This window comes from Podarcis vaucheri (assembly GCF_965113315.1).
Source record: "Podarcis vaucheri genome assembly, chromosome: 2".
NCBI lineage: Eukaryota > Metazoa > Chordata > Lepidosauria > Squamata > Lacertidae > Podarcis > Podarcis vaucheri.
The window spans coordinates 96,753,096-96,775,428 of NC_138760.1; the positions used below are offsets into that span (position 1 = coordinate 96,753,096).

General features: G+C 40.8%; 1 long non-coding RNA gene across 1 annotated transcript; it reads right to left on the bottom strand.

Annotated features, from left to right (window-relative positions):
- Positions 1 to 715: 715 nt before the first annotated feature.
- On the bottom strand, positions 716 to 9,875 carry LOC309525473. Its single transcript, XR_014216323.1, has 3 exons — positions 9,769 to 9,875; positions 6,735 to 6,851; positions 716 to 984 (listed from the first exon to the last, which is right to left on the bottom strand). It is a non-coding gene; the product is annotated as an uncharacterized lncRNA (long non-coding RNA).
- Positions 9,876 to 22,333: the final 12,458 nt, after the last annotated feature.

Genomic DNA, 22,333 nt, shown 5'->3' on the forward strand with positions numbered 1-22,333 from the left:
TAGAAATGAAAATGTTGGAAAGGTTTGTAAAAGTCATTTACAAAACCTCAGGAAATAAAGCTTTGCTTTGTTGTGCAAGCTCAAGCAAATATTCCAACAATAAAAGCCAATGTTATTTGCTCTCAGAATGCACAGCAGCTAACTCAAGTTAATTTATTGCCCAATGATGGGTGTAAGCAATGATCTTGTCCTCTCTACAAGAGGTATAAACTGACTTTATTAGATTAATAGAGTCTTGAGGAATTTATATTCACTTTCCCCAACAGCATTTCTGTCACGATGACTGGCCTATGTATCCCTTATCTGAGATCAGCTCCTCTAATGTATAACTGAAGAGCATGCTGCGGAATCTTCTAAGTGGCTTTTCTGTAAATGCGTTATACTTCCAAAGGTAATGATTTCCACACCACTGCAGAATACATTTATAAAACTAATCTGTTGAAGGACTAGAAGCTAGTGAATTGAATACCAAGAAGAGTGGTTAGTCTCCTAGTTATTCCTGTGGCTCGGCGCTATGTATTATTAATGCCAAAGTTGTCATGCCTGTAAAAAAAATTAAAAATGAAATATACTTCCATCTGAACCACTCATTTGAACCAGAAGGCATTTATTTGTTCCACTGATGGTGAATAGCAAGTAGATCTCTGTGATGTTGATCAAGTACAATATGATCTGCATCTGGCATAATCCTAGAGATTCTTTATCTTTGTCTATCTCCAGAGGAAACAACAATACTCTGTATCATAATGTTAATTTATTTTAGCTCAACCGTGACTGCACTGCATACAAAACACCTCATGAAGTAGGCTCCTTCCTCCTCGTATCTGATGAAGGCAGCTCTTGCTTCTTAGGATGAAGTAGTCTCTTGTTTATGAACTTTCATGTGACGATCAGTTTGTTAGTCTCTAAGATGTCACTGTTACTTTTTAGTGCATGCATAACAAGAGCAACTCTATGATGAGAAACTGCACTTCGTGGACTGCTCTTGAAGACAAGAAAGGACAAATATTACATACTAGCACAAATACACCTCTCTCACCTGACAAATGTTGCCTTTCATTTTTGCACCAATGATTTATTTATCTTTTGCTATCATAATGATAAGTGATATCTAATTGGTGGTCCTCCAGTGGCAGAAGACATGTGTCCGTAGAATGAAGAGGGGGTTAATTTTGGGTGAGTCTCCCTCATACCTGCAACTACCACTAATAATAATAATAATAATAATAATAATAATAATAATAATAATAATAATTTGTTATTTATACCCCGCCCATCTGGCTCAGTTTCCCCAGCCACTCTGGGAAGCTTCCAACAAAAGATTAAAAATACATTAAAACTCAGTCATTTAAAACTTCCCTAAACAGGGCTGCCTTCAGATGTCTTCTAAAAGTCAGATAGTTGTTTATTTCTTTGACATCTGATGGGAGGGCGTTCCACAGGGCGGGCGCCACTACCGATAAGGCCCTCTGCCTGGTTCCCTGTAACCTCACTTCTTGCGATGAGGGAACTGCCAGAAGGCCCTCAGAGCTGGACCTCAGTGTCTGGGCAGAACGATGGGGGTGGAGACACTCCTTCAGGTATACTGGGCCGAGGCCATTTAGGGCTTTAAAGGTCAGCACCAACACTTTGAATTGTGCTCGGAAATGTACTGGGAGCCAATGAAGAGGACCGGTGTTATGCGGTCTCGGCAGCCACTCCCAGTCACTACCCCAAAACTGCAGCAGATGGCTGGGAAACCCTCAGCACATATGGGGAGAGGGATGCAGCAGAAGGATGATTCACCCAAAAATTATCTACCTCCCCAACATGCTGGTGGATGCCTTCAGTTAGCAGAAGGTCATATGAGCCTTATCCCAAGTTAGACTACTAGTCCATTAAGCTCAATATTGTCAACACTGACTGACAGCAGCTCTCCATTTTTCAGAGAGGGAACTTTTCCAGCTCCACCTGGTGAAGCCAGAGGTTGAGCCTCGGACCTTCTATATACAGAGCAGATGAGCAACAGCCCTTCCCAACTGAATACAATACAGTTCCATTTGGTGCTGATTCAATATGATATTGTGGTTAATGTATACTAGATTGTGTATATTCGCTGTAATTTGGGGTGGGGGGAGCAGCTTCGTTTCAAAACTGGAGTGGATGTTCTATTGGGAATGCTTAGTGTTGTGCCAAATTGAATTGAACTGATACTTGTTGAAAGTTTTCACAATTCAGGTAACTTAACAGGTCAGCAACAATCCTTTGAATGGGTGGCTCTTCCTAGCTTTGGGCATCTGGTGTATGCCAGCTCTGTGTGAGAGAAGCTGCATTCAAATGAGAGAATGTACATTTAAAGGTGCTTGCAAGCTGAAACATGGCCAAATTCAATAAATCAAAATGTTTCCAAAATGGGGAAAAAAGTATGATACCCATAACTATCAACACTGGCTTCATACCTTCCTTTTTTATAATATTTTTTATTAATTTTGACATATAAATTATAATACGTACCACAAAACTTAACAACTTATACAATCTTTTTTTTTTTTTTGGACTTCCATCAGCACCTCTGATGATCCACCGTTCTTATCACTTCTTATGCATTTCTTAAATTCATATTGCCTTAAATTATCTTAACTAACCATCCTCCCCTGTATCTATTTTTGCAATAGTTGCAATAATTCACCTCACAAAACTTCTTGCAACATTAGCAATAGTTTTCTTAAAATTATTTGGCAAATGCTTGCTTGTAGCAGTCAGCATTTCAAATCAGAAAAGGTTCATCAGCCAAAGCTGAGCCAAAAGTTCAGAAACTCAGTAGTGGATGTTGGCGGGGGCAGATATCATAAAATCACAGCCTGTCACTGCCTTTTATGGCTACTGCCTTTTTCATGGTCCCAGCTGGCAGAGATCATGTTCCTGGGAGTCTCAGCTGCTCTTGGGCACCATCTCACCCAACAGACTTTTTAGGGGGATGCCACATCATCGTGTGGCATTGTCATGAAGTTGGGGGGCATCTTTGTGGAGTGGATTTAGGGGGAGCATACTAAGAGGAAAGTCACTGAAAACTGCCTCGTGGAAAACTGATGGATTCTGATGGACAGGAGTTGGCACCCCCTCATATAACTGACAGCCCCAAAGGAAAATGGTGGTAATGGCATGTAGCTTGTGGTTGACGTTAAGCTCCCCCTTCATATTCACTGGCTCTGGAAACTGTTTGATCAAGGGAAGGGGCATTTGCTTAATGTTCAGGGGAAATGATGCAGTGCAGGAAATGACAAGAGCTTCAGCAAATAAAAGTGAAAAATGCAAAAGTAATATGAGAAATATCAATCATGTACTTTACAGCAGCACTTTACAGCTCTTTCTATTTATATTGCATGAAAACTCACAGGAAACCAAAGCCAGGAAGAAGGAACACAGGAAATGGAGGGAAGCTGCAGAATCCCTACTATGGATTCCGAGACAATACCACATAAAGCAAAGAATCTAATAACTGGAGATATTAAATGTATGTGGATCTATCGATATACATTTCATATTCATCTATGAAAGCTGGTCTCTCTTTTTTCCTAAATTAAATATGAAATAAAATAAAAGAAGGCTAGAAGAAAACTTATACAGTATTACCAAGGCAGCAGAAACTTTCATGGCTTAGCATGGCAATGATGAATTTTTAACCCTGTCTGGGTGAGGAAAGACTACTATATGGGAAATAAACAGATACAGATAAATTTATTACACAGTGAAACAGTATGGGGGACCCTGCATTACTTCTGTCTTGCATCAGAAAGTGTGTCTCTAACATGGGGGGGGCTCTATCACACACTGAGCCTGGATTTAAAACCATATTCCTGTGAGTCTTTTTGTTCCCTTAACAAATGTGAACTTTGAAGAACCTTTTGGATTCAGTCCTCACCAGCAATAAGACTGGACACTATTTTTGGTGGCATGTTTTTCTATAAAAATCCATTGACACACAACAGAGCATTGCAGTACTGAAACAAGAGAGGACCTCATTTAGCATCCCAAGTTGAAGGACATGAGGCAACAATTATGGTAGCATAAGCACTTTGGCATTATTGAACTAGAGGGACCAGGGACCTGTTTCATCATAAAATAGCTTCCTGTGTGTCTCCAGAAAATGGTAATGTTTCTGGTAGCTGCATGGTTATTTATGCCAACATGCCATCTACCAACCAGTAAACGTTTTTGCAAGTAATCACCAATCCTTCCCCTAGACAAATGCCATTTCTCCTAATCTTAGATGCATGTGGGGTGCCTATAACCAGCCATTAAATTCACCCAAGAAACATTTGAACCAGAGACACTTCCTGGTTTGCAACTGAAATCTGATCTACTCATGCAGGAAAATGAGATGAGAGAATCATGAAATGAAAGACTTTAGCAACTCTGGGTGCTGGTGCAGGACACCATTTCTGAATAGTACGGTGGTACCGCAAGTTACAAATGCCTCAGGTTACAAACACTTCAGGTTACAAACTCTGCAAACCTGAAAGAGTTACCTCGAGTTGAGAACTTTGCCCCAGGATGAGAACGGAAATCGTGTGCTGGCGGCGCAGCAGCAGCAAGAGGCCCCATTAACGAAAGCGTGCCTCTAGTTAAGAACAGTTTCAGGTTAAGAACAGACCTCCAGAATGAATAAAGTTCGTAACTAGAGGTACCACTGTATAGCAACAACAAAATCTTACCAATAAACACATTTATATTTATGAAGACAATGTATAACCTGCAGAAATGTAGACACATTGTATTATTTCTTCTTGTGAGGATCTTCTTGCTACAAAAGGCATTACAGCGGTACCTCAGGTTAAGAACTTAATTCGTTCTGCAGATCCGTTCTTAACCTGAAACTGTTCTTTACCTGAGGCGCACTTTCACTAATGGGGCCTCCTGTTGCCACTGCGCCGCCAGCACGTGGTTTCTGTTCTCATCCTGGTGCAAAGTTCTTATCCAAGGTACTACTTCCGGGTTAGTGGAGTTTGTAACCCGAAGTGTTTGTAACCTGAGGTGTTTGTAACCCAAGGTACCACTGTACTCTGGGGAAGAGGGAAGGGGTCCCCCACTATCACCTTCAAACTGAAGGGCATTGGAAAGAAGCCCTCATCCTTAATCTTCAAAGCCCTGGGACATTCAGGAACAAACTATGAATAATCCTTAATGTAGTGGTTTATTCTCAGTCCCTCGGGCTTCTAGTCCAGCTATTCAGTATTAGCTTCCTAGTTCAATGATGTTTTTCTATAGCAGAATATTACAAATAGTAAATCCACCCATTCTGCTACAGTGGTACATTCTATCATGTTGCCTCGGGACTCACTACCTCAAGGGTAGCCAATCTGGTGTCATATAGCTGCTGATGGACTATAATTCCTCTGACCATCGGGGTGGAGCTGATGGGAACTGGCTACCCCTGCACATAGCTGTCAACTTTTCCCTTTTCCTGTGAGGAATCCTATTCAGAATAAGGGAATTTCCCTTTAAAAAAGGGAAAAGTTGACAGCTATGCCCCTGCACAACCTCATTCCCAGTTCATTCTGCTGTGAGTTTCGGCTGTATCCTGGTCAATTGGCCACTATGCCGGGTGTGTGTTCCCCTTTTACAGACCCGTTACCCTCATACTAGGTCAAAGTTTGAAGCATGCAAGCCAGCTCTACTGTGGTTGGAAGACATGTTAATTGAACATTTCCTGCATCAGTACCAGTTGTTTCAGACTGGCACTGGAATACAGAGAGTTTTGTTTCTTTCTTTCCTACGGCTCTAAGCTGCTTAGTTCTTTCTCATGTTGGAATTGTATCCTCTCTGGAGAAATTGAGTAATCTCTCTTTTTGTTGTTGTTCTACAGTGCAAATCCTATTTGTGGGTTGACTGTTGTTGATGTTTTTATTCTGCCCACCACCCTTTTTTTTATTCACCAGACCTAACATTTGAGGTTACAAACCCTGAGACATTTGGCTTCTGATCAGTGAATACCGGCTCCCTTTTTAAAGAGCTCTGCATCAATTGTTCTTTCTCTAGCTATTTCCCAAGAAGCTAGATCTATTGGGTGTTTATTTTATCCTTGGTAATTCACTTTCTTTCCTTGTGATTAGGAGATGAATGGATTTTTTTCCCAACCTGTTAAGGAAATCCATAAAGAACAATCTGACTTCTGTTGGGAAATGGCCAAAGTGACATTTTGTGAGTGATTAAGGGAAGACAGAATGTTATTCGGTTGCCAACATGGAGAAAGCCAATTCTAACAAAGCCTAAAAGAGCTAGAAGGGAAATTGTAATGAATGAGTTGGTTCTCTGTGAAGCATATTAGTGTCAGAATATCTTGCATTCTTTTAAATATTGACAAGACAGCACACCATTTGCTGTTTTATATTACAGTGCAGTGTTCAGAAAGAAAGAGGCACAAAAACCCAAGGGATGACTAATTTTATATATGAAATGGAAGCAAACTATGAAAACCATTTCTGCCCCGAGAGACGAGATTAGAAACAATGTCATGTGAAACTAATACTTTCATTGGGATTTCATGAAGTACAAACCATCTGTCTTCCTCAATTTGTTTTCTTTATTTCAGATGGTAACCTATACCAACCCAAGGGCTTGGCGCATTAAGAATTCAGCACGATGGGGTGGGGTAAATCAACAAGACACAATGCCCCAATTAAGAAACAAAATGCCAACTTTAGAAATGGACTTTTAACCCCAACCATTAAAAGTCAGCAAAATGTATGATGTACTTTGTGAGTATTCTCCAGGTTGCCTGCATGATACATCTCGCTAATTACTTCTCTGATGGCTGTGAAGCTTTGCTGTGTAAGTTAAGTCTCTCTTTGTGTTAGAAATCAGATGTTTGCCTGGAATTAGAAAGATTTCTCTTTTTTCAAAAAGAAGAGCTATATTTGATAAAAATGATGGTCGCTGCTGTTGGAATTCATAATTTTCATTTTGTTTTCATCATATGACAGTGGAGATTCAGATTAGAATACACTGCTTGATTCTAATCAGGAGAGATTCTAAGACAGAAAATAGATCAGAATTATAGTGTTGGAATGAAGCTCTTCCTTGAGTTGAACCCAGTGCAGGATGATAACAGAATTCTTTAGCTCAGACTTCCCAAACTGGTGGTCTCCAAGTGTTTTGGACTAACATTCCCATCAGCCTCACTCAACAGAGCCATTATCTCATTGTATTTCATAAGAACATAAGAGCATAAGAAGAGACTACTGAATCAGGCCAAAGTCCCGTCTAGACCAACATGCTGTACTCACAGTGGGCAGCGAGAAGTCTGCAAGCAGAACCTGAGTGCAGCAGCACTCTCCTGGCTTGCAACTCCTATTCAGAGGCAAACTGCCTCCAACAGTGGATGTAGGACAGAGCCATCATGGTTAGTAGCCACTGATAGCCATGTTCTCATTTATTGTACACCACTTAGAGGTGCTTTTAACAAACAAACAAACAAACAAACACCTTTATGTACATCATAAAAAATATAACTTCCTTTTTTAAAAAAAATGCTTTTTCTTGGTTTTCGAAAACATAACAAATAAAACTTACACTTTTACATTCAGCATTTTGTTTCTTCTTATTTACTCTGCGCAATTTCGCGCCCAGACTTCCTTCCTTCCCTGCTTCGGTTTTCCCATTTTACATCCTCTCTTACAGATTCTTATTTACACCTATCCACATCACAAGTTTTATGTTAGCCCTACTACAGATTTTAAACTTCTATAATTATTTCGTATATACACAACAAATTTACTCCACTTTTTGGTCTCAAATTTTATAAGTCATTTTTGCCAATTCTGCATACTCAAATAATTTCGTCTGCCTCTCCATTAAAGTTGGAATCTCCTGGGTTTTCCACTTTTGGGCCACAAGAATCTTAGCAGCAGTCGTTGCATACAGAAATAACTTGCAATCTTCTTTTCTCACTTTCTCTCCTATTATCCCTAGTAAAAAAAGCCTCTGGTTTCTTTGGGAAGGTGTATTTAAAGAGTTTTTTTTTTCATTTCGTTATATATCATGTCCCCAAACTTTTTCATTTCAATATAACTTCCAGAGGACGCCAGGTTGTGAAGGGCTGCTGCAAATCAAAACTGTTTCTGAATGGTTGTGTGGGGAAGAAGCTAAGTCCTTTCCCATTTATTTGAGCACATAGATCTCTGGCTATGCAGCAAAGCCTGTAAGAGGGGGTGGGGGAGCAGAGACCTGGCGGATCTCTCCCTGCCACAGAGCTGTTAAAAAGACCTGTTAAAATTCCCTGTCGTTCAGGAGTTACAAACCCCACTATCTGTCACATTTAATGGAAAGCTTCCCTGAGGGCGGTTCCTCTCCAGGAAGGCAATTACAGTTAGAAATCCAGATACATAAAAGCCTCTTTATGGGAGACAACCAGAGATGGGAGAGCTGCAAATGTTTGGGCCTGTGGTGAGTGGATCTCATCCTACCCCTAATTGACAAGCTAGACATCAGATCCCCTTTCTGGTACAGAGGTTCTGATCTTCCACTGTATGTATCTAAGGGGCCTTCCTTTAATTCTTGTAGCTGCACAATGTATGAAATGAAAGAGAAGGTACAACAGTAGAACATAGACCTGTGGACTATAAGAAAATACAGTATTCAGAAACTTGAAGCGGAAGGCACTGTGAGTGAGTAGCTCCTGTGTTCGAAAAATTGGCCAGTTGCCTACCCTAATGGAGTTTTCTCCCCCTGAAGGAGCAAGTTTGCAGTTTGCAAGTGCTGGATCCAGCTCTGTCATTGGAGGCCCAGGTAGCCTCAGTGGCTAGAAGTACCTTTTACCAACTGTGATTGGTTTGACAGCTATGGCCATTCCTGGACCTGGAAAGCCTTGCCACAGTAGCTTACACACTGATTACTTCAAGACTGGATTACCGCTTCCCTCACACTCGATCTGGAAGCTGCAGTTAGTGCATAATGCTGCAGTACAATTGCTGACAGGAGTGAGGCCTTGTTGGCATTTAAGACCTGTTGCTGATCTGCTATCAGGCCAGATTCTAAGTGTTGCTATTAGTACAGTGGTACCTCGGGTTGCATACGCTTCAGGCTACATACGCTTCAGGTTACAGACTCCGCTAACCCAGAAATAGTGCTTCAGGTTAAGAACTTTGCTTCAGGATTAGAACAGAAATCGTGCTCCGGCAGCGTGGCAGCAGCGGGAGGCCCCATTAGCTAAGGTGGTGCTTCAGGTTAAGAACAGTTTCAGGTTAAGTACGGACCTCTGGAACGAATTAAGTACTTAACCCGAGGTACCACTGTATACAACTTGGAACTACATTTTGCCCCACGTGTGCCCACTCATCTGCTTCGATTGGCAGAATTGGCACTTCTATAGGTGCCACGTAATACCTGTTCGGCATTTGTAAGAACTTGATTGCTTAGTGTGGCACAGTGCCTAAACGTTGGGACTCCCTGCCTATGGAGATCAAGCAGGTACCTTCACTGTACTCTTTGTGGTGCCTGCTAAAAACATTGTTGTTTAAACAAGCCCACCCAGGTGCTTAGAAAGGGTCTCTACAGCCACAGGAGGTGCTGCATCATCCCAACAGTTTGAGTTTGACTTCACCCCAAAAGCACATTCCGTTATTGTCTCCTGAGACAGGCAGTTGGCAACAACTACTTTTATATGTTTTGAAGTGTAGTTGTGAATTTTCCTCTTTTATCTTATTTATAATAATAATTTTATTATTTATACCCTGCCCATCTGACTGGGTTGCCCCAGCTTCCAAGATACATAAAAACATAACTTTTTACCTGTTTAATCTTTTGTAAACCCCTTGGAGGTTTCGTTTACAATGAAGTGGTTATTTTATGAAATAAATAAATAACGGGGAGGTTCACATTACTGAAGTACTATTTAGGTCGTTCCTTTGTAAGAGGAATGACGAGGTATCCAATGAGAAATTCGATATCTGAAATTAATGATAGCAGAATAACTCTATAAAGCTGAGGCTTTAAATAACAACATCAAAGTCATATCATTAGGCCTTCCCATTTCAACTAAGCCTTTTCAGTCGGGTACCTTGGGATAAATGGTATTTGCCGCATGAACCAGCACTAGGAACAAAACGTTACCTGTGCTTTGCACAATAAAAGACTAACTTGTGCTGTGCCAAGGAATTTAATGAGCTATGACTCCAAATCCCCCATAGGGAATAGTTCTGGTTTATTGTTTATCCACAGCGCTGCCTAAGGTTCTGTATGAGTGCTTTACACAAATACTGTCATTCACGTGGAAGAGAAATCTATGCAGCTGAAATGCCAACTGTGCCTCTTTTTGCAAAATAGCAGGCGCTTCGCCAAATCTAATATTTGTTCTGCTTTAGGTTTGTGTGTGTGTAATAGTAGTCAACGAAGTCTTCCTCAAGAGTAGACCCACTGAAATTAACAAGCCTTTCTAATTTAGGCCCATTAGTTTCAACAGGCCTATTCTGAGCAAAACTTAAGTCATTGAGACTAAGTCGCTGTTGAAAAATTTCTACCTTTCAGTTGGCATGGGAGTTTTGTTTGTACTGTTTGATCTAAGTCAGATCATCCCCTCATTCACATCACCACCTGCAACCATCAGGACAGTGGCAAAAAGGTATGTGTGAATCAGTCCTTGCAGGCAAGATGGGGGACCTTTTAAAAAAAACAAACAACCACTGTTTTTTATTTATTTTCATGGTACAGATGATAAATTTTGAGAAAACAATGCTTTTTTCAGCTCATAGGCTACATTCCCTCATTGGCAGCCATTCGGGAGTTGCCAGTGTTGGATGGAGCATCTGGTTTGACTCGTACCTTTGTACAGTAAAACTCAGAGGTAAAACACCCACCTACATCTCTTTATCCTTAAGCCAGGAAGAAGCATTATCCTGGTTCAAGGATACAGTTCAGGCATTTAAGGGTGAGGACTGGGCATAGGAGAACTCCATTGCCCCAAAGTATATTTGACGAAATCTCACCCTCACCCCCAAATTTCACCTCCCACAAATAACATGGAGAATTTGCGAGGCCATTTCAGCTCAACTCCAGCGACTACCACTTTTCTCAGTACAGTGGTACCTCGGGTTACATACGCTTCAGGTTACATATGCTTCAGGTTACAGACTCCACTAACCCAGAAATAGTACCTCGGGTTAAGAACTTTGCTTCAGGATGAGAACAGAAATCGTGCTCCGGCGGCGCAGCAACAGCAGGAGGCCCCATTAGCTAAAGTGGTGCTTCAGGTTAAGAACAGTTTCAGGTTAAGAACAGACCTCCGGAACGAATTACGTGCTTAACCCGAGGTACCACTGTAGCTCCTCCTTTCCAGTAGCATCCTTAAAAGTAATAAAAAATACTATTAGCTTCTATAAAATGACTACAAACTGGTATGTTGTTACCAGAGTTCTGGACTAGAGATGGCCAATCTTGCAACATTAGCACTCCAGTTTATATTACAATAAGGCTACTAGCTGTGAAGTCACCATCATCATCAAATCAATAAATTACCTCCCTACAGTAAAGTCTCAGTTGTGCTGGTAAAATTCCCTGTCACTTCAGAGAATACCAAGATATCCATTTTCAGACATTTCTCAAAGGTCTGTGTCAGGGAACTGACATCGGAGCTAGAGGCGGAGGGAAGGCTTTCAAATGATGCTGGAGAAGGGCCCAGCAGGGAGAGAGGCAGCTCCGCAGATGGGGAAGCAAATCAGTGCAACACCAGGGATATAGAGGGGCTCATGGGGGAATCGGCGAGAGGGCTCCAGGACTCTTCACCGGACACCAGCGGGGAGAGCATGGGTCCTCCGCTACCCACGCCCTCCCTGCGCAGAAGACTTCCGCAGAGAGAGAGGAGGAGGAGACTGGGTGTCAAACAACTTTTATGTTGGAAAAGATTTAAGAAACACCCACTGACGGATTCTGCTAGCGACTGAGGCAGCCACGAAGTGAAGGGCTGCCCAGACTGAAAGGCAACAAAGCAAGGCAACAAAGCCTGGAGAGGCGGCAACTTATGCACGAGCAACCCATACACATTACAGTCTGTTTCAATTTCTGCAGAATCGGACACCTTGCATTTAGGTCTCTTGTTTTAATTTAAACAGGAACTTTGGCCTACTTTTAAAATAAGTTTCTTGAAAAATTGCAATATTAGTTCTATGCCTGAATTTTTGCCTGAATTCTTATAATGAATAAGCTCATCCCTTCCTTTCTTTTATTCTTTATTTCTTATGGCTTTCACACTTACAACCCTGTTGGAACATCACCAATGGGGGTCCACAAGGTCATTATTTTGGTCGATGAGAAGCAAAGGTAACTTTGTACAAACCCCTCGATTTCTTGTTCGCCTCTCCCAAGAGGAAGCCCATGTATAATTTAAATGACCTCTTGTTTTCATTAATTATGTATCTGATGAATTGCTACTGAAGAAAAGAATCTGGACTTTTGATCTGTGACAAATCCTCATTGTTATTTTGCATATAAAAGGAAAAGGAATCCATCTCAGGACATGAACTAAGAACATAACTGAATAAATATGGTGTCACAGAGAGTTGGAAATATAGCATGTTAAATTATAGAAATTGCACATAGTTCTCTGTAAATGGGCCATACTGCCTCCATTCGTAAAGAGCAAGGTTGCACACAGGTATATCTGGCGATATTTTTCTCACTCCAGACACTAAATGTGCATCAGTTCGGACAAGGCCATTTTTTCTTTATAGGGAGCCAGGTTATGCCCTTCTTATGTCCTTGGGTCAATTTGACTGCCAAGCTTCCTATATATCAAGGCAAATCTTTTTTTCTAGGGATCTTCAGCCTGGAATTAGTAGAAGTTATGTTCAACTTCACACCAGCTTCTGCCAGGGAGGCAGAGAGAGACTTTGGTTTCTACTGCCTTTTGCTATACAGTGGTACCTCTGCTTACGTACTTAATTCGTTCTGGAGGTCCATTCTTAACCTGAAACTGTTCTTAACCTGAAGCACCACTTTAGCTAATGGGGCCTCCTGCTGCTGCTGCACCGCTGGAGCACGATTTCTGTTCTCATCCTGAAGCAAAGTTCTTAACCCGAGGTACTATTTCTAGGTTAGTGGAGTCTGTAACCTGAAGCGTATGTAACCTGAAGCGTATGTAACCCGAGGTATCGCTGTACATCTTCTGTAGCCCTGTAATATATTTTTATTCTGGGTGGTATTCCACTAACTTTTACTCAGAGTGGTCCAAAGGATAAAAAAAGATGCTCTGAAGCAGCAAAGGAGCATAAAGGAATTGACCTACTGTTCTCTCATTTGTTCTCTCCCCATATGTAGTACATCTTTTCCCTTTCAGCAGGTTGGGCAATTCCTACTTTGAAGGAGAGGGATTATAGTCACGGGCTCCTGAGCTTGCGCCCTTAAGCCACAAGTAATTATAGGGATGAACCTGCAGGTAGGTGCCCTTCTACCTGCTCAGAATATTTCTCCGTCTTGCACAATATTGTCTGACTGGCAGCAATCTTTCCCATCACCTGCTTGAGCTGGAGATCCTGCTTGAGCTGGACTTCAGATTCAAATGGTCAGAGGACACATGGTGCAGCCACCTTGCTAAAGCTGAGCAGACCTGGTCAGCATCTGAATGGGAGTCCATCTGAATGAGAGACCACCTGAGAACCCTATGTTTTGAGTTTGATCACGGCATCCATGGACTGGCTGGATGCAGAGGAGTGATGGAAGGCACCAGCTGGGGAGCCCCCTAGGGAATTCCCAAGGGAAGAATGCTCTGAGCCAGGGGATTGGTGGGGGGATGACTATGAGCAGTCAAAGGGAGAAGAGGGAGCAGACTGGGAGGAGGAGGTTCGGGAGCAACAGGGTTTAGTGAGCAGGAAGAGGCTGTGGCAGAGAGCTGTGCAGACTCTGAAGTTGACACAGGGACAGGGCTGTAGCTCAGTGGTAGAATGCCTGCGTTGCATGCTGAAGGTTCTAGGTTCAATCCCCGCATCTCTGGATAGGGCTGGGAATGCCCCCTGCTTTAATTCTTTGGGAAATCTATTGCCATTCAGTGTGCACAATAAGGAGCTAGATGAACCAATGGTCTGGCTCAATACAAGGCAGCTTCCTACGCTCCTTGATACAAGGGATTGAACCTTGGACTTTCTGAATGCATGCCTATGCTCTACCCTGGGGATATGTTCCATTCCTAAGATGGGGGAGTTGATACAGGGAGTGTAAAAGAAGATGCAAAATAACTCCTTTTGCTGCACATCTTGTCAAGAACATACATACTTCTCTGTCTGAATGTTAAAGCACTTTGGGTTTTGTCTCAGGTTGGGAACGCGGACTTCTATGTTTATTTATGAGAGTGGTTCTATGTAAATATTTCACAAGGCCATGCCCATTGTGGCCCCTGGGATCAGTCAGCCCCTTCAGCATGGATTATGTCCCTTTGCCATGCAAACAGCTGGAGTTCTTCAGTTAACTCAGATTTGTGGATGAACACTAGAAGGGCAAATGCCTCCTGTAGGTTCTCCCTGTGTGTGCTTTTCTTTTTTAAGCTTTCAAAATGCATCTGTTGACAAGATATAAAAGGCACCTTTCTCCTCCTTTGATGCGCAGATTTCTGAGGAAGAATGTATTCAACTTGGAATCACAAGAGACAAGATTTCTGTGATTTCCCCAAACGGAGGAGGAGCAGGTGTTAGATTAACAGCACATATCACACCGAGATGAGAGGATTCGTATCCACTCATGGATCCTGCATCGTAGAACTGTGAGCACCACTGAATAACAATGAGAAAATTAGATTCTGAAAGGCACCACTAAGAGTGCTAGATGCCATCTCAATAGGCATAAAACTGGAGGTGTTCTGCAGCAAGGTTAAATTTAGAAAGAAAGTGATTAGCACTGAACGATCCCCCCCCCCAATAATGGGCACAGAGGATTTGTAATTAGTTTCAGTTCAAGACAGAATAAGTGTTAGTGCAGTCCATGTTTTGGCTGCTAATCTCCATATTTCTGCTTGGAGAACCTGGGCTCAGCAGACCTGCAGATGTAGCATAAACCAGTGAGCTGCATAAGAATACCACCTCTCGGTTTCCCCTGTAATAAATTTTTGACTCTTGTTCGAAATCAAGTTTCTAGCCCTCTTTGCTATATTTTTTTCTCTAATAATATTTATTAAGGTTTAATCAACAAATTTTAAACAAGTTTTAAACATAAAATACATACAGCAGTAAAAAAAAATGCAGAACAAAACATATTCAATAAAAAGACAAAAAAGAAAAAGAAAAAGTCATAGCAAACACCAATAAGCACACCCAGAAAAAGAAAGAAAAAAGAAAAACTGTATCTCCATATATTATATTTTGTTCACTAGTTTCTTGACCTCCTCACACCTCCCTTTTTGTATTCTAATTCAAATATTTAGTTCAGCAAATCCTTACCCTCTGTCGTTTAACCTTACTCAACATCTTAAACTATAGTCAAAAATATAATTTCCATCATTATCAATCCAAATTTACATATTCTTATTGATCTTATTACTAACACCACTTATTTTCAGTCCAACATCCCTTTAACATTCATTAATTTTACAGTATTTCTGTAAATAGTCTTTAAATTTTTTCCAATCTTCTTCCACCGACTCTTCTCCCTGGTCTCGGATTCTGCCAGTCATTTCTGCCAATTCCATGTAGTCAATCACCTTCGTCTGCCATTCTTCCAGAGTGGGTAAATCTTGCGTCTTCCAATACTTTGCGATGAGTATTCTTGCTGCTGTTGTTGCGTACATAAAAAAAGTTCTATCCTTCTTTGGCACCAAATGGCCGGCAATGCCCAGGAGAAAGGCCTCTGGTTTCTTCGGGAAGGTATATTTATATACCTTTTTCAGTTCATTATATATTAATCTTTGGGCACATCCACCAAAGGTGAAAGAACGTACCTTCAGTCTAGCCCTCTTTGCTATAAGCTCAGTGGCAGAGCACATGCTCTGCATCCCAAAGATTCCAGGTTAAATCCCAGCAGGGGAGAGAGGACTTCCGGTGAGTCGCGATCCCAGCGCAAGCAGGGTTTTACACCGCGAGGTGAAACCCAAGCTATTCTGAAGGATAGGGGCGACTCCAGGGCGCGGAGACCCCCCAAACTCTTTGGAAGGGTGTTCAAAGAGTCCAGTTCCCAGCACGACCGGAGAAAGGATCAAACCGGCTACCAGGTAACCTCGAAAGAGGCGAAGAGTGTAGCGGAAAGATTCAACGGGTCTAGGGGAGCCATTTTCTTGCCTTCAGATAGTGAAGCCCTACGCTTGCAGGAAGAGCGGCTTGCTTTCAAAAAAAAAAAAGAACTCTGAAACTTGTAACTTTATGGCTAAGAGGGGAAACAAAGAAGTCTCGGAGTAACGAAGAGAGGTGAATAGAGTTCAGCTGACAGCCGAAATCAACTAAGACACGGCGGGAACGCAGTACAAAAGAAAGTGAGTGTTCTGCCCGGGCGGTAACGCGGTTCCCTCTCGGGTTTCCACCTCCTCATAAAAATAAATGCTGATATAAAAGAAGAAACAACCTTGGAGGGAAAAGAAATTCGAAAGGGTCCAGGGGGAATGGGAGAGTTGATGTCCTTGGCGAACAGGAGGCTGTAAAGAAGAGAGGGGACATTTCTCTTGTTTTCTTTTAAATGAGATTTGTGTTAGTAAGAGATTCCGGAAGAGAAGCCCCACCGCCATTTGAAATTGGAGCGCAGCGTTTGTAGAGAGGGGGAAAAAAAGGACGGTACTACATGCTTGCGCTCTACAGAGAACTATATATTTTATCGGGAGCTGCATATGGAAACGAGGGTTGGAAACGCGAGCTTTAAGGACATTCCAAAGACTTGGTAAGAGCTGGTGCGGACTTGGGACGAGAGCGGGGGACTAATTTGGAGATCTTTTGAGGACAAAGTGGAGGATATGAGCGCCTAAACCTTCCCCTTTCCGGCTCCCCTCCCTCCTTCCCTCCCCATTATACATCTGCTGTGTTCTCATATCTCCCTACCTAATTCCCCCTTTTTTTCATTAAACCTCCCGAAGCTCACCTAATATCTGGATTAATCAATAGTTGGACCAGCTGATTGGGAGAAGGGAAGAAGCATTTACTTCTGGAAACTCCAGTTTGCTGCGGGAAACATCATATATTCAAAGGAACTATCTTTGTACTAGAAATAGACATTGACTGATAAATAAGATCACGATCGGGGTTGCGAGGATTCATTAGAAACCAACTTTACGGTTTTGGATTGTTGTATACGGACCTACGGACTATTGTATATAGATCTAAGGACTACCGATCTTTGTTTTTGAGAAAGCAAACAGGGTATGAAATGTAAATAATAATAAGGAATAAGGAAAGAAAGTGAATGCAAAAAAAAAAAAAACAGCGGGAGGTACTAAGAAAGACAAACTTGGGTGGAGAGGAACGGTGGGGAGAGGGACTATATAAAATACAAGATGTCCCATACAGGGAAGAAGGGAACGAATGGGGGAACACCAGGAGAGAGGAGAGGCTCTAAACAGGAGGCAGACTTTAAGTCAGAGATTCTGAAGATGTTTGCAGAGATTAAACAAAGTCAAGTCAATGTTGAACATAAGTTAGAATTGGTGGATAATAGAATTGGGAAATTGGACAAAAAAATGGAGGAAACTGTGAATGAAATTAAGGGCCAAATAAAAGAAATATTCAGGAGGACGCAGCTCACAGAAGACGGGTTGAAAAAGACAAAGGTGGAGCTAAGAGATGTTAGAAGAGATAAGGAAAAGATTAAATCAGAAGTGATGGAAATAAGTAAGACACAGAAGAGATGAAAGACATTATAGCAATGAACGAACTGAGGCAGAGGGAGGTGAACCTGAGGCTGAGAGCAGTCTCAGAGACACAGAATGAGAACATTAAAGAAAAATTGACGAAGGAGCTAGCAGAATGGATGGGCTTGCCTGTAGAAGAAATGGCCAACAGCATATTGAACGCATTTAGAATGCGTGTTAACGCAATAAAAGCAAAGAAATTCCCAGGCGACTGTCTGATTACATTTAAAAACAAAGTAATGAGGGACAGGATCCTCCAAAGGAATAGAGAGAAGAGATTGAATATAGATGGAAATTATATAATTATTTTTAAAGATGTCCCAATAAGATTGCTTAAAAAGAGAGATTCTTATAAATCTTTGGTGCAAACATTGAGGAAAAATAGGATTGAGTTTAGGTGGGAGTTCCCGGAAGGGATATCATTTATATAGAGAGGTAAAAGACACAAGTTAACAAACCTTGAAGAAACCGGGAAATTCCTTAGGAAATATAAGGAACTTAAAGTGGAAGTTCAGGAAACAGGAAGAGCGGAGAGAGCCTCACCAGGAGAACTAAGAGTGTTAGAGGAGGGGGGGAAGAGGGGAGCAGGTCAGGAGAGGAAGAGGAAGAAGAAGAGGAAACAGAGGACTCAGAAAATATACAATAGATAAGAAAATTTTAAAGAACAATAAAAGGAAAATATAGGGGCTATGGGGTTAAAAATCTGGAATTGGAATATTAACGGGATGAACGATAAAAGAAAGAGAAATAAAATTGAGCAATGTTTGAAAAGGAAAAACCTGGATATTATCTGTCTTCAGGAGACGCATGTGGCCAGAAAACACAGAAAGGTGTTAATTAATAAATGGTTGGGAAATGAATATGAAGCCCTGGATAAGGTAAAAAAAAGAGGTGTGGTATTGTATATCAGTAATAAGATAAAGGCTAAAACAATGTTTAAAGATGAGGAAGGGAGGATGATAGGGGTTAACATCAACTGGCAGGGGGGAAAGCTACTGCTAGTGGGGATCTATGCCCCGAACGGCAGTAAAACTGAATTCTTTAAGAGATTAGAAGAAAAACTAATGGACTATGCGGATCAAAAAATAATACTAATGGGGGATATGAACGCAGTTGTTTCACTTGAGATGGATAGACTTAGAGACAGAACAAATAAAGAAGGGAAGTTACCAAAATCTTTCTTCTCTATGGTGGAAAACTGCGGGTTAGTGGATATTTGGCGCTTGAGACATCCGCTAGAAAAGCACTTCACCTTTTATTCAGAACCCAACCAATCTTTTTCTCGATTAGATCAGATCTGGATTTCTAAAGAATTGTGTCCAAGAATCAAATCTATAGAAATAAGACCAAAAGTAATATCAGATCATAACCCATTAGAGATGGAACTTGAAAGTCTTGAGAAAAGATCCTATAGATGGAGATTAAAAGACAACCTGTTGGATGACCAAGAGGTGGTGGAAATGGCAAAGAAAAAACTGATAGAGTATTTTAAGGATAACTGTGATAAAGGAACAAAAGAAAATATAATTTGGGATGCAGGTAAGGCGGTGATAAGAGGGTTTTTTATTCAACAGAACGCAATTAAAAATAGGAACAGAGAAAAAAACAAAGAGGAAATTTTAAGACAAATAATGGCAAATGAACAAAAATTAGTTCGGAAACCTAAATGCCAAAAAATAAAGGAAAGAATAAAAATCCTTCAATCCCAGTTTGCCACAATAATAAACAGAGAGGTAGAGTGGAACATTAAAAGACTCAGACAAAGAAATTTTGAATTCGCCAACAAACCAGGCAAATGGCTTGCCTGGCAAATTAAAAAAAGAAAAGAGCAAGGGACAGTCAATAAAATAATGGTAGATGGGGAAGAAAGAACTGACCCTAAAGGAATAAGGAGTGAGTTTATTAATTATTATAGAAACTTGTATAAAGATCAAGAAAGGGTAGGACAAAGGAAGATAGAAAGATTTTTGAAGGACAAAGGGGGACAAAAAATTTCAATGGAAGGAAAACAAAGACTGAATACCCCTATTGAAAATAAGGAAATAGAGGAGACAATTAGAGATTTAAAGAGGGGGAAAGCCCCAGGCCCCGACGGTTTCACTGTCGGCTATTACAAAGAAATGAAATCGATTCTGGTAGAACCTCTGAAAAAGACAATAAATATAATATTAAAGAAAGGGGAAATCCCAGAAACCTGGAAGGAGGCGTATATTACATTCCTCCCCAAACAGGATTCGGATCTAACCCAAGTCAGAAACTATAGACCAATCTCATTGCTGAATGTAGACTATAAAATCTTTGCAGGAATCCTGGCAAGAAGGTTAAAAGATGTGTTAGCAGATGTTATTCATAAGGACCAGGCAGGGTTTCTGCCAGGTCGGCAGATGAGAGATAATATAAGACACATTATCGATATGCTAGAATTTTTGTCTATTAAGATTGATAAACAAGTTATAATGATGTTTATCGATGCCGAAAAGGCGTTTGATAATGTGATATGGAATTTTATGCTGAGAAACCTAGAGTACATGGATGTAGGCAGTGATTTTTACAATGGGGTAAAGGCAATATACACGGACCAGAAGGCCAAACTGATTGTAAATGGTATAGTAACGGAAGAGATTAAGATAAGGAAGGGAACAAGGCAAGGATGCCCACTCTCTCCGTTACTATTTATAGCAGTGTTAGAAATCCTTCTAAATTCTATAAGGAAAAATGGAAACATAAAAGGTGTGACTCTAGGTCAGAATGTATATAAAACCAAGGCCTTTGCCGATGATCTAGTGGTGATGACGGAAGACCCATTAACATCAACAGGAGAGATAATGAAAGAAATAGAAGCATTTGGAGAGGTGGCTGGATTCAAATTAAACAAGACAAAAACAAAAATGATATATAAGAATGCGGACCTAAGGACAATAGAATCAATTCAACAGCAATGGCAGATAGGGACGGCTAAAAAAGTTAAATATCTCGGCATTTGGATAACATCTAAAAATATAGACCTATATAAAAATAATTATGAGCCGATGTGGAAGGAAATAAAGAGAGATTTAGAAAAATGGGGACGGTTAAAATAGTCAATGTGGGGAAGAATAAATATGATTAAGATGAACGTTTTATCAAGATTGATGTTCTTATTTCAGTCCATCCCTATAATAAAGGGGAGTAAGACTCTAAAAGAATGGCAGAGGGTAGTTTCGAGGTTCATATGGCAGGGCAAAAAACCCAGAATTCAATTCAAACTACTAACAGATGTAAAAGAAAGGGGGGGGGTTGCCCTGCCAGATCTTAAGTTATATTATGAGGCAACATGCTTAAGTTGGCTAAAAGACTGGGTCAAACTAGAAAACACGGAGTTACTCGATCTGGAGGGCTTCGACAACCACTTCGGTTGGCATGCCTACCTGTGGAAGAATAAAACGAAAGTACATAGGGGGTTTAGCAATCATATCTTCAGAGGACCGATAATTGAAGTGTGGGAAAGATATAAAAATATACTAGAACCGAAAACACCACACTGGCTAGCACCACTTGAAATAATAAGCAGGAAAACTATCAATATGGGAGGCAACTGGGCAACATACAACCAGCTAGTAATTAAAGTAAATGGGAAATGGAGAATCAAACCTTACGAACAGATCAGAGAATGTGTTTACGATTGGTTTAGTCATCAACAGGTCAACCAGATGTTTAGCAAGGATATCAAAGAAAGAGGGTATGTAGATAAAGACTCAAAATTCCAGACGGAAATAATAAACAGTAAAGTGAAAAATATATCTAAAATATATAGGATGCTGTTAGACTGGAACCTGGGAGACGAAGAAGTTAAATCAGTGATGATCCGTTGGGCAAAAGACGTAGGCCATAGTATACAATATGAGGACTGGGAAAGATTATGGAAAGATGGATTGAACTTTACGGCGTGTACGGCGATAAAAGAAAATGTTATGAAGATGTTTTATAGGTGGCATTTGACACCTGTGAAACTCTCAAAAATGTATAAGGTGAATAACAAGTGTTGGAGGTGTAAAGATGCAGAAGGCTCCTTCTACCATATGTGGTGGGAGTGTGGAAGGGTAAAACAGTTCTGGGAAAAGGTATACACAGAATTAAAAAAGATATTAAAGTACACGTTCATAAAAAAACCAGAAACTTTCCTATTAGGAATATTACAACGAGAAATAAAAAAGGAGGATTGTAGAATGGTATACTATGCGGTTACGGCAGCAAGGATCTTAATAGCTCAGAGATGGAAACAACAGGAAACCCCAACAGTGGAGGAGTGGAGATCTAAATTATCGGAATATGCAGAGCTAGATAAATTAACGGGAAAAATCAGATACATAAAAGACCAAGTGTTCATCAGGGATTGGGGAAAATACGTAAATTATCTGGAAAGTATTAGTGATGGACAAATAACGCTAAAGGGGTTCAGAGATGTACTGTGATAGACTAAGGTTATTGTATAAGGAAAACAGGGAACAAAACTGGACATAACGACAATATAAAAGACGAAACGTGCGATTTTATTTATTTGCTTCGCATGAT